The 24,103-nt window shown below is 47.1% G+C and overlaps 1 protein-coding gene and 1 long non-coding RNA gene across 3 annotated transcripts in view; both read right to left on the bottom strand.

The window, feature by feature from the left end:
- The window catches only part of LOC135387179 (sperm-specific sodium:proton exchanger-like), a 207,770-nt gene that overhangs the window by 138,040 nt on the left and 45,627 nt on the right, over positions 1 to 24,103 (bottom strand). The window lies entirely within an intron of this gene.
- On the bottom strand, positions 19,021 to 19,993 carry LOC135387175 (uncharacterized). The gene is made up of 2 exons (XR_010420913.1): positions 19,647 to 19,993; positions 19,021 to 19,181 (listed from the first exon to the last, which is right to left on the bottom strand). It is a non-coding gene; the product is annotated as an uncharacterized LOC135387175 (long non-coding RNA).

Consider the following 24,103-nt stretch of genomic DNA (forward strand, 5'->3'; position numbering starts at 1 on the left):
AAGGAAATGCAAAAGTACTTGATTCACAATTAACCAGAGGACACATAGCAGAAAGGCCTGTTGAACTAGTCAGCAGTTACATGATACTGAGAAATTGGACAAGTTGGTGAATGTCTAACATGACGGAAACAGCACTAAAAACCACAGGACGTCCTGTCGTCCTGTGTGTTTTAGCATATGTCAGTCTTGTGTTTGTTAGCGCTGTTTCCGTCATGTTAGACATTCACCAACTTGTCCAATTTCTCACCATCATGTAGTTGCTTTAAGTATGTCCGACAAAATGAAGTACACATGCACTACATATATCTCTTTCAGCGTGGTCGTGATTAGAGTTTGTCTCGAAGGAGACCATGTGTAAAAGCCGCGAATGTATCCAATAAAAAAAGCTGCGTCTGGTATGTGCATAAGGTGACACATTCTCAAAATTAGGTTTCTTTCAAAATTTAGTTTCAAAATCTTTTACTTAACGAATACACGCTGAAAGCTTTGGCATTCATACTAAATGGAATCATTCTGTTAACCAATGCACTGTTTTCCAAATTGTTCATGAGTGAGTGGTTCACTGCTGGGTTGAAGCGGGGTATTTGGTTGAAGTACATACTGAGTGGAAACTGCGGCAAGGGACGAGGACAAGAAGGTCAATACATAAACGACAGGTAGACCTGCAGACTCGCAACTAGCAGAAGTTTAATGGAAGGAGTCAATATATACAGTACAAAAGGCCAGCAACCAATTGTAAAACAGTAGTGGCACGTGGAGCGATAACAAAAAGCATTACCACGTGCAATCTTAACACGCACACTCCACATGTAATCTTAACAAGTAAGGAAATCTTTTTCCAGTTCCTCGTTCCAGATACTACATAATGTAGGATCCTACATGCAAATGGATCCCATACCCAACCAGAAACCTATTATATGTTTCGATCCACGTTTTTCGCAGATAGGCTTTCTCTGATTCACGCAGAACGAAAAGGAGTCTGGCTAACACACAATCTCAATCCTGCCTCGTGTATTTTAAAGAGACGGTCTCGTACAGCCGGAGCGATTCCGAAACGAAGTCAAACTATCTTCACGACTACTGTACACACACAACCGTCAAAGTTTCATTCAGAATAACCAAGTCGCTTTCTAGGAATTTGTCGAAACATGCAGTAATAGCAGACAAACGAAACCTGCGCTTCACTCTCATTCAACGTCATGCATGACATCGGCCTGCTGGTACGTCGCCGTTGTCATGGCTGCAGAAGGAGCTTGGGTTGAGTCATCCCCTTTCCTCTCGAAATGGGGACACTCAGACATATATCTCCGCGAGCGGAGAATGTAGTCGGTGCATTGACTGTGGGGTCTCCGATGATGTGGCGCATAATCGGATACGTGGAAGCTGAGTCACGTGTTTTCTTTCCGCGAGTATTTAATGCGGTTTTTAAATAAATACGCGCTCCTCCTCCACGTACGTCGTCAATGACACTTCATTTCTAAACATGATCAGTGTGCAACGGGGAGTGTAATGGATGCGCGCGTAATATATTTTTTGTCGGAGCTGTGATGCGACCGCGCGCGCCGATGACCGGCGACTTCAGATCTGTGATTGTGGGTGGGGTTGTCCTGCGACTTTTAACTTATCTCTGAGTATTAACATAGTTGTTCTATACCACTATGGGGGCCACTTCTTAGAGTGTGCGTTTATCGCCTGAGAAGTTGAGAACTCAAAGGAAGTGTACGAGAGTGGTCGCGGTCCCGTAGCCGGCGGCGTAGCCACGGGGGGGCCAGGGGGGGGCCCGAGCCCCCCTACCTGCCACTGACCGACTCACGCAAATCGTGCAAATCCGAGGAGAAAATAATATATGGGGGGGGGGACCAGTGTGACGATCGCGAAAGTTCTTACAGTTCATGGCGTCTATCTAAGCGGCACACTTGAATGGTTTCCAAAGTATGAGCTTTTCAAAATCCTTCCAATCTCGTGGCACCACCTCATTGTCATCACAGTATAATCGTATTGTGAATGTCCAAATCAATTATTTCCGTTTTTTTTTTTTTTTTCAGCCGCATGCTGCGGTGTGCACAAGTATTGTGCGTTGTCGGACCCAGGATCAGCGGGGGGGGGGGGTTTCGCATAGAGCCCCCCCCTACCTTGGAGGTCTGGCTACGCCACTGCGCGGTCCCCAGTCACTTGTGAAAGTCGTCTGTTCACGGCGATGCGCTAACGCGCGCAAAAGCACACGATTTCTGTATCCTATCACGGATCTTCCCGGAGGACGACGTAGTCGTTCTTATTGTTGCCAACACAGATAGCGGCATGCTCTGCAATCTTTATCAATTTCATTCGGTAATTTAATAACCGTGATGTGCTTTGTCGGGTAAATTTGCAGTATTCCATTTTCAAGAAAGGGCAATCGAATGGCACACTTCATGAGAGGGGCAGGGGGTACGAGACCGTCCCTTTAAAAGCTTCTATAAGTTCCCTTATAGTTTGCAACTTAGAGCGCCTGATGACTTCAGTGTGATTAAAATCAGGTTCACAACCGCACCGGCTAGAATGTACAGTCAGGTGCACGGACGGCATGGATCTTAAAGCAGCCGCATGCTCATGCAATCTAATATTCACACACCGGCCAGTCTGTCCAATATATTTCATGCCACACGATAGCGGGATATTATACACGACATTGTACTGGCAGTCCACATATTGGTTGGTGTGCCTTATTTTGCAGTCAAGATGTCCTCGGTACGAGCCTCCGTACTTAGCACACAAACTTTTTAACTTCACGTGTGCAGAAAAAAACACTGCGATATCATATTTCATCCCCACCTCTTTTTAGCCACCACCAGAGATGGCGCGTCTACGAAAGACGTGTATCAGAACACGCTCACTGATACCTTTGTCATGAATATGAATTATCACATGTCATGTGATACTGTCTCTCCCAGACAGGTCCCAAGAGTGCTCACGGCTGATCAAAAACAAACAAGCTATGCCACATCTGTGGGCAATCTCCAGCTGTTGGCGTGCTACATAGCAGCTAGATCATGTAGGCCTCTGCGCCCGGTTTGTGACTATGGATGAAGCAAGAGTCCACCGCTTCCAACTGACAGTCCATACCTCAACAACACCAGCTGATCCCAGGAACATAACTGGGATGTGACATGGGGGTGTTTGACACATTCTAGGAATGCCCTCAACCCTGCCCTAGAATTTCCCTACAATGAAAATATGAGGCACCCAAATATGCTTCATGGAGGTTCCAGCGATGTCTTTTGCGATATCTGTTGGATGTGGGACGGGCATGGCTGGCACATCGCATTCATTAATGCCCCACATCCAACAGATATCGCAAAAGACATCTCGCGAACCTCCATGAAGCATATTTGGGTGTCTCATTCTTTCATTGTAGGGGTATTCTAGGGCAAGGCTAACGACATCCCTGGGATGTGTCAAACATTCCTAACGTTACATACCAGTTATGTTACTGGGATCAGCTTGCGTTGTTGGGGGCCCCGCAACCGTTCGCAACCAAGACACGTTCCACCAAAGCTGACTGCACTAACAGGAGAGCAGGAGGACTTCTGTGCCTCCTCCTCACGTAAGCACGCGGATTTGAAGGGGGACCTGAACATCTTTCACTCCCTTTCATAGAGGAGACAGACAGTATACACGACTAGCTTCAATAGCTTCGGCGAATTCGAGATTTCTGCTCGCTTCTGATACAGAAACAAGGGTGAGGTGTCTACAGACCGACCAGCGTGGTCCGTGTTTCTGTGAATATCGCGCTGCGTAAAACTCCGCACGGCCACGCACCGTGCAAAAATACGCATGTCAAGGCGCATGGGGCGCAAATCCCGCTGCTGCGTGCACAACGGGTTTGACTTGCTACATGGTGATTGGTTGCTGTGGACGTCCGTGAACTGACTGCTGCGTGAAATATCATACAGCTGCTCTGGTGCAGTGAATCACGCGCCATGAGCAGCTGTGACGTACAAAGTTTCGCGCTGGGCGTGAAAACTCAGATTGTACGCAAGAAAAACGCACCATGCGGGCCGGCCTTAAGTTTAATTCGATGACACACACAAACATCATTCAAGTAAGAAATTGGTTGGAGTATTAATTCACCATCAACGTAACGTCTGTGTTTGTTAGCGGTTTCGTTTGGGATATTCAGCTGGTCGACCGAAAGTCAAACATCCGCACTGCTACAAAATATCGTGAATGTGAACATGTTTGGCACAGCTGTGTCTGGTTGGGAAGCTAAATAGACAAACAAATAACACCAACCAAAAATCCACGAAACGAGTTTCCCGACGTTTCCAAGCCGACTTGGCTCCTCCTTCAGGGGTGAAAAAACTGGGCAGGAGCACTGTAGGAGGCGAAATCGGGATCACCTGGGGGCGTTGATCGTTGATGACGTGTCGCAGGCCGTTGACGTAAGCCGTAGGTAAGGTCCCAACGAATCGGTTGATGTTTCCCGGGGTTAGCTGGATATGCCAGGATTCGAAGAAGAGTCGTCTTGACAGATTAGTCTCTAGGTCAATGAGAGTGGCGTTCTCAAAGTCGATCACATGCTCGCGGGCGTCGCATTGTTCGGCCAGGGTGCTCCGTTTTACAATCGGATTTACGCACGTCGTTCTTGTGTTGTAGAAGTCTCTGGCCGTAGAGCCTCTGGTAGAAGCCTCTGTTGAAAGTTCTTTGCTTCGCCGATGTAAGCGGTGTCGCACACCGAGCAAGATATTTTATACACGGCCCCTTGGCCTTTCGTTGTCGGAAATCGGCCTTTCGGGCGGGGGAGGCGGTGGCCGATAGTAGATACGGGTTTGTGGGCGACGTGAATTCCCTCTTTCCCCAGAACACGTGCCAACACATCACTAATTTCCTTTATGTGGGGAAAGGCAATGCGCTGTTACGGACGACAGAGTTGCCTGTCTGATGTGGGCGGTGACGGATGTCGGACAGTGAACTTGAGGTGCGTTTCTTGTCTCTTCACAAGCACATCGAGGAACGGTAAACTGCTGTCTTTCTCGTGTTCGAGGGTGAACTGTATCGATGGCTCGATGCCGTTGAGGTGCGACACGAACCTATCGACGTCCGTTTTCTTTAAGATGGCGAAGCAGTCGTCCACGTATCGTAGAAATATATTCGGTTTTATGTCCGATGAGTGTAGAGCTCTTTCTTCTGTGGACTCAATCGTGAGGTTTGCAGCAGTTACGGTTATCGAGGCACCCATGGCTGTACCGGAGGTCTGCTTGTAGAAGTCTCCTTTGAATGTAAAGTACGTGGCGCAGTGGCAAAACTCAAGGAGGCGGCACAGTTCGTCGATGTTGAGGTTAGTCCTTGTGTTGAAATCGGGGTCTTTTTGGAGGGCGGTTCTTGTGGCAGCCACAGCTAGCGGTACGGGCACGCTCGTAAAGAGCGACACCACATCGAATGAAACCAAACACTCCTCGGCGCTGACAGATCCATATGGTTGAGACACGTTCCACGAAATCACTGGAGTTGCGTACAAAGGTTTCCGTCCTGCCGGTTAGGGGGGGGGGGGACAAGACCTTGGGCAGGTAGTCCGCCAGTGCTCGGAGCGGCGATGTTCTGAAGCCCACAATGGGTCGGAGGGGATGCCGGGTTTGTGGATTTTTGGTAGACCGTAAAAAGTAGGTGCGCTACCGCTCCTGCAGATCAGTTGAAGGTAGAGAGCCCTTGGCTCCGGGTATCCCTTAAATATTTCTGCTAGCATTTTGTTCAACTTCGTCAGTACTTGCGCCGTGGGATCCTTCTGATAGCTGTGACTGTCAAGGAGGTCGAGAATCTTTTTGTCATAATCCTGACGACTATTGAGTTGCCCTTGTCTGCGGGCAGGATAACTATTGTCGAGTCTTCCCGTAGAGCCCGGAGCGCCCTTTCGGTATATTGTGGCACTGCCGTGCGGGTAGCTCAGAGAGAATCCCGGTAGCTTCCAATCTTACTTGTTTTGGATTGGCGGGATCCAGGTGCCGATTCCGTCTTCGACAGCTGCAACCATTTTGCCTACAGGAGGGCGTCGCGTGGGGAGGTTGAAGCCGAAACCTTTTGCCAACACACTTGACTCGGCGGAAGGGAGCTCTCTGGTTGAAAGGTTATTTACAAATTCAGTGGTGTCGGTACGGCAGTCTTTGTACGCAACTTCAGTGATTTCGTGGAACGTGTCTCAACCATATCTGTCAGCTCCGGGGAGTGTTTGGTTTCATTCGATGTGGTGTCGCTCTTTACGAACGTGCCCGTACCGGTTGCTGTGGCTGCCACAAGAACCGCCCTCCAAAAAGACCCTGATATCAACACAAGGACTAACCTCAACATCGATGAACTGTGCCGCCTGCTTGAGTTTTGCCTCTGCGCCATGTACTTTACATTCAAAGGAGACTTCTACAAGCAGACCTCCAGTACAGTCATGGGTACTTCGATATACGTAACTGCTGCAAACCTCATGATGGAGTCCATAGAAGAAATAGCTCTACAGTCATCGGACATAAAGATATTTCTAAGATACGTGGGCGGCTGCTTCGCCCTCTTAAAGAAAACGAACGTCGATAGGTTATTGTCGCACCTTAACGGCATCGAGCCATCGATACAGTTCACCCTCGAGCACGAGAAAGACAGCAGTTTACCGTTCCTCGATGTGCGTGTGAAGAGAGAAGGAACGCACCTCAAGTTCACTGTGTAGCGAAAGCCAACGCACAGCGGACGGTACCTACAGTTTCATTCCCACCACCCGATGAGCCATAAGGCGTCAGTCGTATCATCGCTTCTATCAAGAGCGCGCAAAGTTTGTTCAACCGAGGCTGACAGGAGACAGATGGAAGCAGCAATAGGGAGAGACTCGGAAATGAATGGTCATACGAAGAGCTTCATACGCAGGGTTGCCCGCCGTCAATATGGCGACATTCGTCACCGCCCACCTCAGACGAACAACTTTGTCGTCCGTAACAGGCGCGCTGCCGTTCCCAACATAGAGGGAATTAGTGAAGCCTTGACACGTGTTCTGGAGAAAGAGGGAATTGACGTCGCCCGCAAACCCGTATCTACTATAGGCCACCGCATCCCCCGCCCGAAGGACCGACTTCCCAGAACAAAAGCCCAAGGGGCCGTGTACAAAACCTCTTTCTCGATGTGCGACGCCGCTTACATCGGCGAAACACAGGACTTTAAACAGAGACTTCTACAACACAAGAACGACGTAAAAATCCGATGTAAAACGGAGCGCCCTGGCCGAACATTGCGACGCCCGCGACCATGTGATCGACTTGGAGAACGCCACTGTCATTAACCTAGAGACTAATCTGACAAGGAGACTCTTGAACAAGAGATAAACTGAAGATGTGGGTTCGATCCCTACAGCTGGCTAACCTTTTCAGTGACTTTCATCTTTCATCTTTCAAGGAGACTGTTCTTGGAATCATGGCATATCCAGCTAACCCCGGGAAACATCAACCGATCCGTTGGGACCTTACCTACGGCTTACGTCAACAGCCTGCGACACGTCATCCACAATCAACGCCTCCAAGTGATCCCGATTTCGCCTTCTACAATATAAAAGAAGCTGCTCCTGTCTAATTTATTCACCCCTGAAGGAGGAGCCAAGTCAGCTCCGAAACGTCGGGAAACCCGTTTCGTGGATTTTTGGTTGATGTTATATGTTTGTGTACAAAATATCGTGTCTCTCTCTCTCCCGCAAGAAACGAGGGACGTGATTTTGACAGTCCAACCATTGAAACAGCCGCCATGGGACATCCTGCGGGTATACAAAATATTTCTTTCGGTATTATATACTTCAGTGATAAGATACTTCGCTACACAAAATGCTGGATTTGAAAGTTTTGTTAATTTGGAACCACTGAGGCCAAGAGACATGTCCCACGTTTTCAATTCTTAACCGCGCACATTCTTTAACAAATGGCGATGCCCATCGCTTCTCTCTCCTAACCTCTCTGCTTCTTTCCTTCTTTCATTTCTGGACGCCTGTCCTTCCAGTCAGGTGGCGGAGCTCCCGCTCCTGCGCCCACATGGAAGTTTTCTGGGACTTCATAGCTCCGCGTTTCAAACAGAGATCCTTATAATGTCGTAGAAACCTCCCATGCGGGACCAGGGACCTTGGGACCTGTTTGGGACATCCCCACAAAGTTTTGTGTTGTCTGGGACAGTTGAGTTGGGTGGGAAAACAGTAGCCCACATTTTGAACTTTCTTTGTCATATCTTGTTGTCTCTTTGAGAAAAATGATCTCAGTTGTCTCGCGATGTAATCCCCCAATTATATATATCTTTCAGAAAAGTAAAACCCCAAGTTGTTAGCGAGCCCCTGTCCTTTTTATTTAATGTCCCTGTCTTATATCGGGTGCTATCGTCATGGATAATCACCAACTAGTCCCTTTTCTTGCTTTAGTGGCTATTTTCCTCCACTTCTGTGGGTTTTTTGTTTGGCACAAGAGCACCGATTAGGTGATCGGGAGACTACTTCATTGATTTGATTTTGTCTATACAAATTACTATACTGATGTTAGTGCCTGTTTTCTACGGACGCCTATAACCCACTTTATTCCTCAAAAATTGCCTAAATGAATTTTCGGCAGCAGAAAGACACAAGTCTCGTGGAATACTTGACCGCGCCTTTTATTGCTCATTTATTGCTGATAAACGTAAGCACTGCTGAAATATGAATACCGCAACTTCAAGCTTGTGGAGTAGTTGGTAAAGCTCCCCACAACCTTAACTTGAACGCGGCTTCGACAGGCGGAGTGGAAGCAGAGACACCCCAGTAGGATTCAGCTGAACTATTGGGAAAGCACGTTTCGGTCTGCTCCACTAGTGCTGTAAGGGTGTCCGTTGTTACACAAACACTTCGAAGGCTGCCGTTGGTTTTTGAACATGATGTGATGGATTGTGCGATCCTCTGTGTAGCCTCGTTTAATTCGTTTCAAGTTCATGCAGTATCACCGAAGTTACATTCGTGTACACGAGATCGTTCGTAGCTGCCAACACGGCCACGCCTCGAATATCGCCGATATTAGCGATATCACCTTGCGCACATCTATAAACAACACAGAACAATTGCGATCTTGATAACAGCATCTTCACAAATCAACGCCCGCCTTCGAAGCATTTGAGTAATAACGGACACCCCTACACCGCTAGGGGAACAGCCCGAAACGCGCTGTTCCAATTGTTCAGCTGAATCCCACTGGGGTGTCTCTGCTCCCGTTCCGCTGGTCGAAGCCGCATTCGAGTTAAGTTTGCATGGAGCTGTACATATTTGCTACAGAAGAAACGCTGCCAGAGACGACAGACATTACGCAACAACTGCTTACTAACAACTGACAGAGTTTAATGGGACAGAAAACAAGAAAAACACAAGGAGAATGACATGGAAAACTGGCTTGTTAGTATTTATTTTTCTGTCCGGTGGTCTAACGGCGCATGTCGCACATTTAGCTAATCTCTTGTGGCGATAAGTCAATAGACCACACGCCGCGGCAAGTCACATCAATATATATTGTGATTTGGAAAGAATGGATCGTTGGCAAAACAAGTGCACGTTGGTGTTGCCGGCCGTCGTATAACTTTGTGGTTTTCGCATTTCGTGAGATGAGGTGAAGGTAGTAAAGAGTTTTAGTACATTGCATGCTACCGCCTTTGCGTACGGAAGAGATAGCATTGGTGGTTCCACGCACTGCGCGAAGCTTTCTTTGTTGTGGGCGTGCGCAGAACCATCAACGCTATCCCTTCCGTACGCGAAGGCAGTATGATGCACTACAACTCTCTATTAGAGAGTTTTAGTACATCGTACGCAAAGGCGATAGCGTACGTAACATATAGTGTTGGTGGTTTTGCGCACTGCGCGAAGCTCTCTTTCTCTTATGGGCGTGCGCAGAACCATTAACGCTATACCTTACGTACGCAAAGGCGGTAGCGTACGATGTACTAAAACTCTCTATTAGTTAGAGTTAGTTGAGCAGAGTAGTTAGTTGTTATGTTTGTTGAAAGCCGGTGCGGTTCAAACTAGTAAAGAACTCTCTATTATCTGCCTTGCACATGAAGCTTTCTGGGGTATCTCCTTCGCGCAATGGCATCCACAATCAGAAACAACTATCAAAATAACGCATGTGATCGCCGACTGCCAACGCACGTGGCCTTTTTTTGCCAACGAAGAGTCGCCACATCTGGCGTTGTGACGTGGATTGTTCGCAAACAGCAAGTCGTCTATTGAAGGCTGGCTCATGCAAACGTTCTTCCCATGATTAGATATGATGCAAGCCTTCACTATCTCGCGCGTACTTTGCTTTGCAAACATTGCTTCTATAGTAGTGTTCTGAAACCAGGAAGAGCACCCGCAGGTTTTACAATGTATTGGCAAGTGTCCCGCGGGCGTGGTGCCCTTCACTAAGCGCACGTGTTCACGAAGGCGATCGTTCAAGCATCTGCCAGTATGTCCAACATAAGTCTTGCCGCACGATAGAAGAATGCTGTAAACAACAGCCTCCTTGAAGTCAACGCATTTGCTCTTACGCTTGACCTTACACCCTTTCTTCTCAGCGCCCTGCTTCACTTCCACGCAGAGGGACACGAGCTTTACCGTTGCTGTAAACACAATGGTACTCCATGCCTTGCTCCAACCTTTTTCAAGTTGTGCCCGAGCCTGTGGATGTACGGTATTCGTACAGGTCTTCCCTCAAGTCGCTGGGACGAAGAATCGTTATTAGTGAGTTTTAGTATAACGTAAGGTGTCGGATTTGTGTACGTACGGGATAGCGTTGATGGTTCTGCACACGCGTAAGACACAAGCAGAGCTTTTACAAGGCCAGTTTTGGAGGATTACGCTTCACATGTGAACTACCAGCTGATGGCTGCCTGCAGTTCCTGGACATCAGCATACGCAAAACTTCCCACCATAGGTGCTGGTCGTACAAGCCTATATCGACAAAAGGACCCTTGCCTTACAACTCAGGGCACTCGAAACTAGTGAAAAGAGGTATTACCATGGCCACTTTGCAATCTGTGACCAGGAAGTCCTGTACGCATCAGGTGGAAGAAGCAGGAGGAAAGGCTGCGAGCTAGCCTGCGTCTCTGCTGGTGTCGGTTGCTTAAACAGTTTTCGCCACCCTTAAAGGCACTCAGGGGATGAGTGCGTCACAGCGACCTGAGGCAAGGCCTGGGACAAGTAGCCAGCATGACGTACCATCACGCAGGAGGCCAACTCCACCAAGACCTTCCTCACTGCAGCTAGCACACCAATCGGCCTTGTGGTATAAAGTACTTGCTAGAACTAAATAACACTGAACAAAACGAAACTGGAAGTAGCTAAGCTTGAGGAGGCAATTGCTATGAAAAAGCTTGATCAAACAAATGAAAGCAAACTTCTCGAGTCGGCTCAGTTTCACTTCGAAATCAAGCGACGACTGCTGGCAAATATGGATGTCTAGCTGCATACTGATCAATATTGCCGCATTTCTTGGACGAAAGAACCTCACATTAATCTCGATTCAAACGTTGACCGGCGTTGGTAAAACCTGGCATGGTCGACGAAAGCAACGCGGTTTCGTGCCTAAGCATGGGCCTGACATCGAAACTTCGAAGTAATGATATTTGATCGTTTGCCTGTTATTTTGGTATCTGCATTCATCGGTGTAGTATGCCGCAGCCATAATTACTGCTATTTTCCCATCTTTTGCCTATACCTGGAATACCACAACCCATGCCCAAGATTCGCAGACAAAAACTTGAAGCGTGCTTCGCCTGCATTACACCCATCGACGCGACGCATAAGAAACGTATAATTTCATTTTGAAGGAGAACGCCGACACTTTTCACTGGTTCGCCACTGGATCCTGTGAGACTTATATACAAGGAATTATGCCGAAAAGGAATTATCCGTATATGTATAAAGGTTTTTGTTCCCCCGGCGTTTGAAATCTTACCCATTGTACTAAATGGGACAGAAGTAGAATTCGCGCTCCATCTTGATTTCACAGTCTTATACCTCAAAATATATCCGCTTTAGGTAATTTTCCACTGCAGTTTCACAGCTAGCGGGACCATGTTTAGAACCTAAAGTGGATGTCTTGGTTTTGTAGCGAGACAATTTTGTTCCCGAGGGCATCAAAGTGCGACTAAAATACGTGACATCACACTTAAAGAGGTTTTAGCCTATCGACACTTTCGCATGTGGGAAAACTGACGGTACATTTGAGCAGAAAGGGAGGGGAATTATCAGAGTTCAGAGCGCATTCTCCTCTGATAACCAACACGGCAAGACGGGTTTGATAAAAACATCTACAAAATAAACGTGAGCTTTCACGGCCAAAGAGGCTGAAGAGCGCAGTTCTGGTGACTTCTGCTTTAGCAACAGAGAAGACAAGGCTGGAGATACTGCGTTCCCATGAGGTTTGCGTTTTGGGAAATCGAACGCTCTCTTGTTCTTAGTATCTGTTTCTTAACTGTTTCTGACATTGTACTTACGGCGTTAAAAAGATGTACAAAAATTCTAATGGCTGTAGTGTACCGTTATTGCATTGTGATCTGCCCGCTGATTATTTCCTTTTCATCTTTACTTTATCTGTGACCGTCATGTTTTTTGTATGTATACAATGTATGCTTACTTTTATGTTTCACACTCTTTCTTAATTTTTCATCGCAGCACCACGGGGAAGCTTGGTTGCCACCAGTATGAAATTGATGGGTATCTTAATGGCTGTGAAATCGTATATTTTGTCTAACGACATTATATACCTCGATTTAGGAGAAGCGAAGGCAATGCAATTTTTCTTTTTCTTTTCTTTATGCATACACTTGTCTGGGCGACAGCATGCTTAAACCGTGCATGGCCGAGCCGTTGCGCCTGCGCAGTGCGGGAGCGTCATTCACGAACAAAATGTGTATGTCATATAAGTAACGCATATGCCCCTATGTTCAACTCACTTAAATTCGTCGAATGCAACTGGGACCGAGCGCATATAATCGTATTGTGTGAATGTTTGTGTGTGTGGTTGTGTGTGTGTGCGGCAACTTAACACATTGCCAGAAGCGGCCTTTTTGATCCTTCCTTTAAGCAAATGCTCGCAGACATGCATCATTCTGTACAGTTGCCTGCTTATTTTAGCGGCATGTTTTGCGCGTGAAATAGTGCACCCTGGGCGATTTTTCAAAACACCCGAGGTGACGTTGTACTTCGCCTTCGACAAAGTACTGCCAATGGCCTAGGATAACGTTACTCCAAACTACCCATCACCATGGCGATATCCGATCATTCTTCTTTTTTTTTTTTTTCGTGCACACCAGGGGTGCCGAACTCATCCATCTCTGCCCGCCGCATTGAACCATGGAGGATCCACGCGGGCAGCATACGACTGCTTGGGGTAGCCTGCTTCTGGTATACGGGTGTCCCAGAAGACATGTCATTGAATTCTAATAAAAAAACTGCGCCACCTCGAATCACGCGGTCAGCGGCACTTGTTCGTACTTGGTTTTTGCCACCTCCTCATGTGCATGTCACGTAACCTAAGTTTAATTATGTAAATTTTTGCGAAGTGAATTCGGAAATTGCCATGTTAAGGTCACTTTTTTACCCCACCAACATGAAGAGCGTGCCGAATTCTGCCGTTTTCTGAGACACCCTGTTGATGCTAGAATTCACTCGGGAGATCACCAAGCCTGCCGGTCCGTGTCTACTAGCTTTGAAGGCACTAATATTACAAATCGGCCTTGCAGGGTTTGCTCAGAAGTTTGGTAGGAGTGTACTGGTAATACTAATCGAGTTAAAATCTGACGCTGAGACAGGTTTAGAGAGTCGTTAGCCAAGACATCGAAAGCAACACAAAGGCAGACAGGAAATATCGAACTTTCAACTTTTTATCATATGATTAGAGGTTGAAATAACTTTTCATAAGTTTCTGCGCAACGCAGAACGAAGAAATCGTTTGATTGGAGTCTCCTTGATCAGGTAAACGGAAAGGTTCTCTGACATAGCATTTGTGAGATCCCTCACAATACCTGTGTCCAAAAAAAAAAATAATAATAAAAACGACGCTACCATGAACCGGTGCACCGTACCGAATCAGCGCTGTTACCAGAAACGCCCTGATCAAACAGCTCGCTTAAGGTGAAGTAGTTGCGTGCTTCCAGTGACTAGTACGCTTTCACAATATCAGCTATGAACCAGCTCGGCGAAAATATTAGATAAACTACAGTGATCGGTGGCATGTTTTGTGGCTGGGCTGTCCAGTTGCCAATGTGTAGCGAACATAGGATGCAATGCTACCCACCTCAGACAATACGTCGGAAAAGATTCAGCTGAATATGTCAAATAGTTATGAAGATACGTGGCGTCAAACTTCGTAGGAAGCGCAATGGTCGAAATGCCTACATCTGAATGATAATTCATTAAGAAATAGCCACCAATTATTTTCAAACACTTTCAGCACCAATATGCCTCCTAGGGACAAGGCTTTAATATATGTTTGAAAGAAAAAAAAATGGAGATGTCGACCGGACAACCCTGCCTGATTCGACGTGAAATCACGCAGGTGCGACATCGGTTGTGTTGCACTGCTACACCGCTCTAGACTATCTCCTTCCACAATACCAGTATAATTTAGAGCTATGAAGGAATCAGACAAGTGTCGTTACAAGACCAAGTTGTTTATGAACGGTATACAACGTGACGATCTCTTTGCGCTACACATCGACAACTGGACAGCGCAGCCACAAAACATGCCGCCGATCACTGTAGTACGTAATATTTTCGCCGAGCCGGTTCATAGCTGATATTGTGAAAGCGTACAAGTCCTTTTAAGCACGCAATTACTTCACCGTAAACGAGCTGTTTGATGGGGGCGTTTCTGGATACAGCGCTGATTTGGTACGGTGCACCGGTTCATGTTAGCGTCGTTTTTTTCCCGTTATTTTTTGTTTTTTTTGTACAGAGGTATCGTGAGGGATCTCACAAATGCGATGTCAGGGAATCTTTCCGTTTACCTGATCAAAACAACTCCTATCAAACGATTTCTTCTTTCTGCGTTGCGCAGAAACTTATGAAAAGTTATTTCAACCTCTAATCATATGATAAAAAGTTGAAAGTTCGATATTTCCTGTCTGCCTCTGTGTTGCTTGGCTAACGGCTCTCTAAACCTGTCTCAGCGTCAGATTTTCACTCGATTAGTATTACTAGTACATTCCTACCAAACTTCTGAGCAAACCCTGTAAGGCCGATTTGTAATATTAGTGCCTTCAAAGCTACTAGACACGGACCGGTAGGCTTGGTGATCCGCCGAGTGAATGCGAGCATCTACAGGGTGTCCCAGAAAACGGCAGAATTCGGCACGCTCTTCATGTTGGTGGGGTAAACAAGTGACCTTTACTTAGCAAATTTTCGAGTACACTTCGAAAAATTTTACATAATTAAACTTAGGTTACATGGCATGCACATGAGGAGGTGGCAAAAACCAAGTAAGAACAAATGCCGCTGACCGCATGATTTAGAATTTTTATGAGAATTCAATGACACGTTTTCTGGGACATCCTGTATACCAGAAGCAAGCTACCCAAAGCAGTCGTATACGGCCTGTGTGGTTCCTCGATGGTTCAATGCGGCCCCCAGACACGGATGAGTTTGGCACCCCTGGTGTACACACACACAAAAAAGAATGATCGGATATCGCTATGGTGATGGGAATATTGGGGTAACGTTATCTTAGGCTATTGGCAGTACTTTGTCGAAGGCGAAGTACAACGTCACCTCGAGTGTTTGCAAATATTGTCCAGGGTGCACTACTTCACGCGCAAAACATGCTGCTAAAATAAGCAGGCAACTGCACAGAATGGTGCATGTCTGCGAGCATTTGCTTGAAGGAAGGATCAAAAAGCCCGCTTCTGGCAAGTGTGTGTGTGTGTGTGTTCAAGGGTCTCTGACCAGAAGCTGGAGAGTCTTTTCTGCAGTGGCTACCGATAGAATACACAAAAGCAACTTCACGTACGAAAATGCGTGCCTCAACACCTCGTAGTTTTCGTAAACTCGAATTTTGAACATCGCGGGTCACGCCGACGCTAGCACACCTAGCGTCAAACCAAGAAGACGTACACATATATAGAAAACTCATCTGGTCATCCCACTGGGATGACGTCAATCGCCTATGCAATCAGCGCGCAGAATGCCGTCACGTGATGGAGCACTACAACAACAACTTTCAGCAAGCACCAACATTTTTACGCCGATATGTATGATACACCCCTGGCCGATATACCGTTGCCACAATGTCTGCAAATAAAAAAGTATGTACATACTTCGAAATTCGCGACCTGTTTTATAACTGCGATAATCCAATTAGCGACTTCCGTGGAAAGAGGAACTAGCTACGAGGCTACGAGCTACGACTACGACCTACGACGACTTTCGGGATCCTGCGGGCTGTTTCACAGCGTTAGTGTAGTGTGTGTATTTCCAAGTTTTCTTTATATCTTTTGGAACAACGACCAATTTATCGAGGTACACAGACTTCATTTGACATGCCTCGGTTGTTTTCGTCAAAGCGAGATTTCTCGGCGGGCATTCAGTTCCGGACGATACTGCGCGTTCAACCGCAGCGGTAGGTATGGTTGGCAGCGGATTTTGTCAAGAGTATTTGAAGAATGCAGACTATGAGACCGACCCCTCAGTTTGAGTACAAAGAACCTCCGCCTACAGCAGTCCGCAGTGCTTTCCTTGAATCTATCTTCCAAGACTGTTGCATCTGGACGTGACGAGGTTAGTGTCTTCTGTATAATTTATACAGTGATTACTCTCCTTGTGAGAATTACGTTGTGGCATGCAGATGTTAGGAGACCATTTACGCAACAAAGAAAAATAAGGATTAAAGAAAATTGAAGTTTACGCACTAAATCACAAGATATACTGTACAATTCCGAGTGTTGTTGTTCAGAATGCAGCCATGCCGATGCAGTAATTAACATCCACAGTGCGTAAAATGAAGCTGTGTATTCCGCATCTAGGTGTAACATTCTAATTGTCACAGCAGTGTGCACCAATGTAGTTCATAACTTCCTTGGACAAGATGTGGAACCAAACGTTGAAATACAAGGCAGGGATCAGGTACAAGTTTTCTTCTATTTGTTTTCCTTATAATATGCAGCATACTGCACATAGTAAAGGAGGGCTTCTGGATTCTAAACCAACACAGTTGAAATCCTCAGTTTACCCCAAGCTGTACTATTGTTGTCTAATCTGGGGAAACACCACAGAGGGCAACTACGATAAAATTGCAGTGCACAAAACACAAGGAAAGAAAGCCTGGTGTACGACAACCATGTCTACAGGTGCAATGTGCTGGACCCTCCCTGCAAAGTGGCCCAGCAGGGGTGCCACTACAATTCATCCATCCATCCAGCCCCTCGGCTCCTTCAAGACATGCAAAATATAGTAGACAAAGTGTTCAATTTGGAAATCAGACACTTACACAAAATTGCCTTGCAAATTCAGGATCTTTTAGCGCCATCCCAAACACTTGTCATTACGGTATGAAATCCATCACTGTACCACCTTACGAGGTTCCATTGCTACGGACCAACTACGGAAATCAGCAGAAACCGTTCCTTTTCCGAACATTTTTTTTCAGCTGATTGGAAATGGCCTTCCTGTGTCCAGTTTCAAAACAGAGTTACACAACGTGTTGAAGTTTTATTAGAGACAGGCCACTCTGTTATGTATTTGTGTGTGTGTGTGTGGAAATGTGCACAGCTCGGTGCAATTGTGTATTTTATTTATGTGGTTGTGATCTGCTGTATATGCTCGTAGTGGTAATATCTCAGTTATCGCACACTGTATTGGTGCTAGGCATCTCATCAGTCTGATGCCTTTCGTTCCTGGTAGCCTCATTTAATTTTCTATGAAATGAGATCCTCATAAATTTATATGGCTTTTTTTAAACAATATTAGGGTGATGACTTCATGGAAGTGGAAGGAACAGGAGAGGAAGACATCTCGCAATGGTCATGACAGTTGTCCGTCAGGTACGGGACCGATTTCTTTTATAAATGTGGTATATAGCGTGAAGTTGTTACCAACAAAACGTTTTTGTTCCCTTTAAAGGAATCTACAGGTGGTGAGCACGCGTAAGGACTTGACAGATCTTAATACAACTTAGACCTGCCTATTGCACATGAGATCTGTGACTACTTACACACACACGCTTCTGCAGGTTCGATGCATGCATATTTTGAACCATGAAAGACAGTGTTAAAAATATATCTGAGGTGAAAAATTGAGCAGTTCATTGCAGTAATTCTATCGATTTATTTTCAGCATTTTGGTAAATATATAGTGATGGTAAGATTACCTGTGTTGTACTGCCAGACCATCTGCTATTGGAGTTCCATGTCCTAGTTATTATATATAATAGCTGGTTGAGGCTATTACATATTTATTATGCAAGTTTTGTGCCTGTGAGTTCCTGCACATGTGCTCTGCGGTGATCATACTGGACAGAGAGCTATGCCTGTATAATAACAGTGACTAATGTTCTCCTGTCCATAAACCTATTCCTAGGGTACAATTGTACCCTAGGAATAGGTTTATGGACTATAGGTTTATGGACTTCCAAGGGTGAGGTTAACCTCACCCTTGGAAGTCACTGGGAGACGCGCGTTGGTTTAGCTGAATTGGTTAGAGCCCTGGATCGGTAAAACAGAAGATGTGACTAAAAAGTGACTGCCTTCTTTCATCATTCATTTCTTAGGCACTTGATGCTTTGTATGTATTTGTCCTTTCTATGTGTTCCAGTTCAGAACAGTAGTAATGTATCAGCTCAAGAAGCCGGCAAGACACATCTTCGTCTGGACGCCATTAATTAGCAATTAGAGCTAATTGGGACCCCCCACATTAATCAGGACCCTCCAGAGAGTCATTACACTAATTGGGGACCATCTAAGACACGTCCAGACGAAGATGTGAGTTGCCGGCTACTTGAGCTGATAAAAAATAAAAAAAAATAGGTAGAAAATAAAATGAAAAGATAGAAATAGAGTGGAGAGAAACAATTTATTCGAAAATCAACGATGCCGCGGCGAAGAAACGGCTCCGGGGTGACCAGTGCTTGTTGACGTCGGGTAGTTGCAGAGATCGACGACAGGTGGCCACTTAGTTGCAAGGCATCACACCAGATGGCGCCACCATCATAGCTCTAGAGGAGAGAGACAGAGAACAAGATACTAGCGGCAGGTAAAAATGACAGCACTGCTAAACAAGTCTAGGCATGCGAGAGAAAAGGTCTAACCGCTACTACTAAACAGAAAACAGTACACATCGGGGGAAAAAGGCTTACGGGGGGACGATCGCTTAGGCCTAACCACAACACTACGCAGCTAACACAAGGCGGGAACCACACATCACTAAACATGCGAGAAAAGGCTTAACACGAGCGCGGTCACCGCTAAACACGGCAAACATACGAGAAAAGGAGCGCGCTTGGGCATAACCTCAACACTACGCAGCTAACACAAGGCGGGAACCACACATCGCTAAACATGCGTCAACAGGCTTGGACACCGCAAAACAAGTCTAAACATGCGAGAAAAGGCTTAGCACGAGCGCGGTCACCGCTAAACACGGCAAACATACGAGAAAAGGAGCGCGTCAAATCACTCACCTTTTCCCCCGCGGCAACTTCCAGGCAGAAACTGAGCGAGCGCGGAGAACACACACGTCTGCTCTCTACGAGAGGCAGCCAGAAACTGAGCGAGCGCGCGGAGCGCACGTCCGTCTTCCGCGACGGTCCGAGAGAAACTGAGAGAGGCGACGCGCAGCGGCTGCTATGGATGCGCGCGCGCCCTCTGCTCCACCCGTCCGCGCATGCGCGCGCGCGCTGCTAGCTCCCTCTGCGCCGGCCGCGGGTGTTTTCGGTTTCGGCTCTCTGCTGCGCGCGCGCTCCTAGCGGCGACGGGTGGCTTTTCAGTTTCGCTTTCATTCTCCGTTCTTTGCGCGCGCGCGTTTATCTCTATAAAGGCAGCGCGCACCGCGCTCGCGTCATCACTACGTGAAGATGTTCAGCTACCACTCTTTACAAAATTGTTCCCGCACCCACGCTTCTTGGGAAGAAGTGGAGAAGGAATGTTTCAACGGCGAAAGTCCCCGCAACGAGCTCGTCATCACTGCTTTTCGCTACGTGATAGACATGGTAGGCTTTGGCAATATAGGAGAGATCTCGCCGGGGCCGCTGCAGGAGATGGTGCGTCGGATCTACGCCCGTTACAAGAACGTCTGCATAACGGTTCCAGACGGACCCCTGGGACTAATGAGCGAATTTGTGAGCTTGTCCAACGCAGAATTCAACTACATCGCTGCAGACATCGTGGACCTTCTCGCTCGTGCCATCGCTCATATTAAGCACGCCCTGCGGAAGCAGCGACATTTGCAAGCAGTCTACATCGCCAACCTTGTCATTGATTTATTGAAATACCGCTTGGTTATTGACATGCAACGCATTAAACAGTCCGAATAACTTTGACGAGACTCTGTGTGTTCTTTCACTGAAACATCTTTATTGAATACATACAAAGGACTTGGTCAATAGATGCCAGCACCCTCCCTCCCTTGTCTGATCTCACGAACGCAGCATTACGAGATGATCAGACGTGCCAGAAAAGGGGAATCTTCATCGCAGCGTCGTCATTGCGCGGGTTACTGCGCCAGCACGATGACGGAATGGTCATTCTTTTCGTACACCCATTCCGCTACCACACTGCCACGTTGACCCGTGCTTCTCCTGTCTGAGGGAGAGAGAGAGAGAGAGAGAAGCATGTCTCGACTAGAACTTTTATTCTCGATTACATGCGCGTGCAGCTCTTTGTTCCGCGGTTACTCGATACCTGACGACGTCGACGCTCTCGGGCTCTCTTCCGGGTTTTCCGTTGCTGCACAAAGAGAGAGAGCACTATCGTAATCCTATACGCGTCAAAACACTAGGAAAGCTTACCGTATTCGCAGCTTCCATAAGGGAAGGAGTGTACGGCATCCACGAGATAGCGCTTGTCGTCGTAGGGGACCAAGCTTTTCTTGAGTCTCGAAATGGTGTACATCGTTTGCTTTATACTCTGGATGGTGCACTGCTTCTGAGAGACCGCCTTTTCATTGAACAGAGAATCTCGGTACACTTCGTGCAATAAATGTTTCCTCACCACGTCTTTCTTAACTCCTTTCGCTCTCGCGATCTGTTTGTGTGTCCCAGCCAAGAGGATGCTGTACATTTTCGCTCGGATGGCTACGACTTCCTGAATAACTCCACCTCCCGTCTCGTCTTTGAAGTACCCCATCTGATTCGCGTGCTCGTCGTTGAAAAGTGGGTGGTCCGGCGGATAGGAAGATAGATCTAACTCACTCTCAATCTTCATCAGCTGCTCTTCCAGGCTTTCACACGTGAGAGAAAAAATTATGCTGTCCGTGTCGCTATAGATCAATTGCACTGGACATGTCAAGCGAGAAAAGAGCGACTCGTAGATGAAGCTGTACATTCGGACTTTGGATATTTCAAGAATGGCAAAGCCCACGTAAAGGGGGTGCGTGCATTTGATGCGGCGTTGCTTCATCTCGTATAAGATGCACTTATCACTCAGTATGTGAAAATGCTGACTGTTGACGGAGCTAGCTTTTCGGAGCGCGCTTTCTTTGTCGTAGGCTATAGCGTACCTTTTCATGCGTCTCACATTTTGTATCGACTTACCGAACGTGCTGTTCGACATGGTTTTGTACAGAAGTCGCTCGAATTTCGTGGTCGCGGCATTCCTCAACGCGACGTTTCTCTGCACGAAGGTTCGCAAAAAGTTGTCTTGGTGGAACGAGAGGATGTTGTGAACACGTTTTATTTTCATGCCCAACCTCACGTACAGAGCGAGCAATGCATAATGAACGACATAGCGTTCTTTGTCGTGGCACGTCAGCAAGAGTTTCTTGGTGGGAGGGGCGTTCAGCGACAACGCATCTTTCAGGTGGCGTTGGTAGGGGGACAGTTCGTTCTCGTCCACGCACCTGTGTTCGGGTGCCAGGGGAAAATCCCTGGTGAGCGCGTGCAGTTCTTCTGGATATGACAAGTCTACCACGTACACATAACCCACTTCCGAATCGTGAGGAATGTTGAGAAAATCGATCTCGCTCCACCTCGAAGGATCCACCCACTCAAAACCTCCTGTTGGGAGATGAAAAGTCATCGCGTACGGGTACAAACTGTTCACGTCGAGGTACTGGATAAAAGTCTTTTCTTGGTGGGGATCGTAATCGTCACACCCCTCGTGATTAGCCCTACAGTATCTGTGGAAGCTGTTACAAATGCCTCCCCTGATCCCCTTCTCGATCGTTTCATACATCTCGCGATCGCTCATGAGCTCGAGTTTGACATTGGTGAGCTTCAGAGCGCTACTCCACGCGTAACTGGCGAGGGACATGGCACGTAAGATATCCATCCCATCCGTCTCGAGCGCAATCTTCCTGAAATACAGTACGACGTCGCAGAGCTGACAAGCGTCCAGCGTGACGTAGAGACGCGTGTAATCTCCTAGGTCCTTGCATTTGAACAATTCGAAAATCTCGAGGGCGTACTGATAGTCCTCGTCCGCGATCTCTTGGTCGTTCAGGTCGCTTTTGAAAGCTTGCTTTGGCGGTAGTGCGGGCATATTGTACGCTTCGAAACTGTCGACGAAGGTGTACGGGTAAATTCCCTTCTTGAGAAGCCGTCGGAAACGGTCACCAAACATTTGACGGGTACAATGAAACGCGCTCTCGCCACCGCTGGCGAGAAGGGTTTCCACCAGGTTCGACAAGGACAGGTTGAAAAACTGCGTGGTATCGCGGAAATAGAGATCTCCAATATTGAACCCTCTTATCTTTTCCGAGCTCGAAGCTAAGATCCACGGTTCGCCCAGATTTAGAACGTGCATGTGGCGGAGAAGGGAGCTCAAATCGTGCTGCAGGTTGTGCACGCACACGACGAGTTCTTTGGTGTTACGACACGTAAGGTTACACGTATCACACAGCGTCGCGACAAAATTTGAGGAACCGGGATCTACGAAACGGGTGTGGTCGTGATGCGACACCTTCCGCGTATGTCGGTTAAATTCGATTCCACAAAATTCGCAGTGCGTAGCGCTCGCGTGCCGAAAGTGGTCTTCCATACTCATGACCAACGGTGAGGGAAGACGGTTCAGCCTATCGATTTGTTCGCTAAATCGCTTTAGTGCGAGCAAGCATTTTTCTGCCGCGTTGGGTCCCAAATAGCCATCTACGTCCATTATTTTCCCATCACAACTTCTCACTAGCACAATGCTATACGAGCTCATCCTGTGCACACTCGAGGCGTCCTTCACGAGCGCGTCCTTTTCCAAAACGCTCTCCGTGTCCAACACCGCGAAATAGGGATAGGGATGCATGTACTGTATCTTGTTGAAGGAGACGCTCTCCCCCGCTTTTGGCATTTCGAGAATTACTTCGTTTACGTCTCGACACAAACGTTCGTGTTGCTGCAATGCCCCTCTCGTTCCGTAACCGGACGTGCATTTCTCGCAATAAAAGTAGTCACTTCGTCCCATGAAAGTGCTAAATTTTCGGATCCCATAGAAATGCTCCCTAACCTCGAGCAGGTGGACTTTATCCTTATAGAGCGTGCAGGGAATCCGCCCGGTAGATATCGAACTCGTCTGCTCGTCGAACACGTAGATGTAGACGGATATTTTGTTTTTTCTCTCCCACAGGGCAATGTCTTCGTAAGTGACTGGGAAGCAGGGTGGCCAGTACGTTACGCGCGTCTCCGGATTCGAAGGATTCATGTATTTGCGGTATCTGGCATAATCGTTTGGTTTGTTCCTCAAAGGATGTAAGAGCGCAAGCACGCTATACTTGAAACACTCGTTTTCGTGATTCGGTGGAAGTTTGACGTTTGTGAGAGTCTTTGTTTTTTTCTTCAACATTTCGGGAAGCTCGATCGTGCATCCAATCCGCTTCGGTTTTAAGCGCGTTAGTTTTAAGTCGACACATTGGACGTCGTTCGAGGTGAAACCAGACCCTTCTCTCGCATAGTTTTCAACGCGTTGCGAGGATTCTGCGATAGCAGCATTTATC

The sequence above is a fragment of the Ornithodoros turicata genome, chromosome 3, assembly GCF_037126465.1.
Source record: "Ornithodoros turicata isolate Travis chromosome 3, ASM3712646v1, whole genome shotgun sequence".
Classification (NCBI taxonomy): Eukaryota; Metazoa; Arthropoda; class Arachnida; order Ixodida; family Argasidae; genus Ornithodoros; species Ornithodoros turicata.